A 4,287-nucleotide genomic window follows, 5' to 3' on the forward strand; every position below is an offset into this window, starting at 1 on the left:
CTCATCCTTTAAGGTTAAAAAAAAAGAGGTTAAAATACAAGGAATGTGTGTCTGTAAGATGCTATGCAAATGTAAATCTTTACTGTTGTTGTTATGAGTACTTTAAAGCAGGCCTCCCTCTTGGCATCTATACCATTCTGAACCCGAGTCCTCAGCGCTGCTCCAAGGGCACTCCTTCAACAGCCAGTGCCCAGTGAGTCACCCCTCCCTGCCCTGCCCATCAGTCAGTCAGCATGGGGCTAAGGAATCTGTGCAGCTGTCACCTTGCCCCTACTAGCATGACCTTTGCATTTTATTGGTTCTGAGCTAAGTCTGGAAACCCCTTGGCGAGAGCCCCACCAGCACAGACTTGTCCGTTTCACTGCATCCAGTCTGAAGAAGGCAGCGCATGGTACCAGGAGGCAGGGGACTATAAACTTATCAGGGACAGATTACTGGTGCATGTCCTGTGGACTCTCTGAGTTGAGTGGGGCCTCTGTCCTGTGCAACTGGCTAGGATCTCATCCTGAGCCAGGTCATTAAGGCATACAAGAGAGTGAAATGATGCCATGAGTCTGGAATTTTGGGAAATGGGTGTGCTCAAGTTAAGAACACCAATGAAACAGTCCATGGAATTTAGCCAGAACTAAAGAATCTTTAAAACCTCAAATTCCTGGAAACTACCCAGCCCTATATTTTTAAGGTTCAGCAATCCCATTTGGATCCATGTTCTCAGATAAAAGATCAGAAGGACAATTGTATGAACTGTGGATCACTGTTGATGAGATGAAGAGAAGGAGGAAGCTGGAGAGAGCTGGCTGGCATCCATTTAGACAGGCTTCCCATGAATTTTTAGAATTGGGAAAGTGACTATCCTAAAACGTTAATACTAAAAGGAACCCTCAAGATCACAAGAATAGGATCCAGAGTACTTAAGTAAGTGTTGTAAGACTGCACAGAATTGAGTAATGAAATCTGTACTACCTGACAATTCAATGAATGGGGGATAGAATATTCAGTAAGATGGCAAATGAGTCATTCTGTGTGCAGATATGTTATGTGCAAAGATTTTCATCACAGGATTGTTTAGGGTGACAAAAAAATCAAAGCAACATAAATATCCATTTTCTATTAATAGGGAGTCTTACAAATAACCTTACAGCAGATGTGCGTAGCAGAATAAATACTTAGTAGCCACTACAGATAATGGTGCCAATCTGCACTTACTGACACTGGAAGCTGTGAAGCTAAGTCAGGGGGACACTGCAGCCTGTTGTGTGATAACAGCATATGTCAATACAGTGTGTCTAGATGGTATTTTACATATGTATACCTGTACATGAATGATTGTTTACGATAATTATCTCAGAGGTGAGGTTTTGGATGATTTTACTTTTCTTTTTTTTAAAATTATTTATTTATTTTTATTGATTATGCTATTACAGTTGTTCTATTTCCCCCCTTCATTCCCCTCCACCCTACCCCCTGTCCCCACCATTACCCCCTTTAGTTTATGACCATGTGTCTCAAGTTCTTTAGATTCTGTATTTCCCATACTATTCTTGCCCCCCCATCTATTTTCTATCTACTGTCTATGCTACTTATTTTCTGTACCTTCTCTCCTCTTCTCCTCCTCCCACTCCCCTGTTGCTAACCCTCCTTGAGATCTTCATTTCTATGTTTCCACTCCTGTTTTAACTGTCCACTTAGTTTGCTTTTGTTTTAGGTGTGGTTATTAATAACTGAGTTTTGCTGTCCTTTCACTGTTCATATTTTTTTAACTTCTTTTTCTTAGGTAAGTCCCTTTAACATTTCATAAAATAAGCGCTTGGTGATGATGAACTCCTTGAACTTGATCTTATCTGAGAAGCGCTTTAACTGCCCTTCCATTCTAAATGAAAGCTTTGCTGGATAGAGCAATCTTGGATGTAGGTCCTTGGATTTCATGACTTGGAATACCTCTTTCCAGCCCCTTCTTGCCTGTAAGGTTTCTTTAGAGAAATCTGCTGACAGTCTGATGGGGACTCCTTTGTAGGTGACTGTCCCCTTATCTCTTGCTGCTTCTAGGATTCTCTCCTTCATTTTAATTTTGGCTAATGTAATTATGATGTGCCTTGGTGTGTTTCTTCTTGGGTCCAACTTCTTTGGGACTCTCTGAGCTTCCTGGATTTCCTGGAAGTCTATTTCCTTTGCCAGATTGGGGAAATTCTCCTTTATTATTTGTTCAAATAAGTTTTTCACTGGTGGCTGTTCCTCTTCCCCTTCTGGTACCCCTATAATTCGGATGTTGGAACGTTTAAAGATGTCCTGGAGGTTCCTAAGACTCTCCTCATTTTTTTGAATTCTTGCTTCTTCACTCTTTTCTGTTTGGCCATTATTTGCTTTCTTCTGGTCTACTCCATTGATTTGAGTCCCAGTTTCCTTTTCATCATTATTGATTTCCTATGTAATTCCATTCATTTCAATTAGTTTCGCCTTCATATGTATATCTAATTTGTGGCTATAATCAACCAGTTCTATGAGGATCCTGATCACCAGTGTTTTAAACTGTGGGTCTGAGAGTTTTGCTATTTCTTCATCACTTAGATTTATAGGCTCTGGGGCTTTGAGATCTTCCTGAGCCATTTTTGTTCTGTTCACGCCTGTCTAAGTACGAGGAGGGGAGCCTTGGACTCCCAGGTCGCTGGGTTGCAACACTGTATGTGGGGGCGTGGTCAGAGCAGGGAAATGGCGGGCCCCCTCTGCTGTTTCTTGCTGCTGGGTGAGGAGCTGAACCTCAGGTGGTTCACCGGGGCAGGGCCACTTAGGTCGCTGGGTTATGACGCTGTATGTGGAGGCGGGGTCAGAGCGGGGAAATGGCGGCGCCCTCCGCTGGCGCTCGCCAATGGGGCCTGCTGGCTCTGGTCCAATCGCCCACTCCCTCGCTTGTCTATCCACGCATCGACCACAGTCAACCCGCAGCCCTGCTCCCTCGCTGTTTCCCCGAGGTCACTCGCTGAGTTGCCCACCAGGTCCAACCCTGCGCCTGGATTCCGCGCGCCTGAGTCCATCTGACGGAGTTTTCCTGTGCAACCCGCTCCTGCAGCTGCTGGTTTCGCCCCTCTTACCGGTCAGGCTGAAGAATTTGTTGTTATCAGACTTCCGAAAAGTTCAATTTTCTGTGTTCTGGATGTGTTTTCTGTTGCTAATATTTAGTTGTCTCTAAACTTGGTTGTGTGAGGAAGCACGGCGTCTCCACCTATGCCTCCATCTTGGTGGAAGTCGATTTTGCTTTTCTTATTTACATTTTCATGCACTATTGGAATTTTGTTCAAAGATAGCGATTCATTTTTTACAATCGGAAAGCACATACTGAAAGGATATCCTGTTTTTGGATCATGGACCCTGTGTGCAGTTTCAGAGGCTTGCAGATGGGGGGTCGTAAATTTCTCCACGTCCAGTTGGTTTACGGTTTCTTTCCCTTCAATAACACGCAAGCGCTGCCCAGCACATGATCCAGAAAGAAGGGCATCTTGGAGGGCATGACACCTTGGATCTTCAAGAAACAGTTCTTAGTACAAAGAGTATATTAAGACATCCCCAGAACATCAGAATAAAGTCCTCATTTAAGAGTAAGAATTAGGCAAGCCCTTCTTGGGGCATGCCCACTCGAATCTCCTTTTGGAGTGAATTTTCTTTTTCCTAAACGCTAAGCGTCCCCAGAAAGTTATAACTGAGGGAGAAGTGGGGAGCGGCAGCTTGTCCCTGGCTAAGCCCCTGAACCTGTCTCCAAAGGCCCCTTTCCTCTGGCGTTTCAACGAGCTAACAGCAGCCGCGCCTTGGCTCACTTCTTTCCTATATCGCTTCTAGAGAGCCAAAGCAGCCCTGCCCAGGCTCTCTCCTGTTGCGTCTTCTTGTTTCGCTATCCCCAGGTTTAATAAATTTAATCTCCAAATAGAAAAAAATTTTTAAAAGTAAAAATTAGGAGGAACAGGTTGGTTTGAGCCCCTGTGGATGTGACCCCTCCAAATTGTCACAAAAGGTGTCAGAGATTTATGGCCCCCCAACTCTGAGTAAGATGCTCGGGTGTAGTCACAGGCAAGAGTGGCTAAGGTGAAACCATCACCAAAAAGATGTAACTGAATAAATGACACTGGGTAGCACAGTAATTTGGCTGAAGGTCCACTGTGTTAACCAAGGGGGATGATCAGTGCAGGGTCTGGAGAAGGAGCTGTGTGTGTTCGTCAGCACTGACCCAGCCACACTAGGAAAGAGTGGCTGGACATGCTGAGAACACACACTCTTCCAGGTTCAGTGCCTTGAGCCAAC

The sequence above is a fragment of the Artibeus jamaicensis genome, unplaced genomic scaffold (genome assembly GCF_021234435.1).
Source record: "Artibeus jamaicensis isolate MK-2021 breed Jamaican fruit bat unplaced genomic scaffold, CSHL_Jam_final contig_233, whole genome shotgun sequence".
Taxonomy (NCBI): Eukaryota; Metazoa; Chordata; class Mammalia; order Chiroptera; family Phyllostomidae; genus Artibeus; species Artibeus jamaicensis.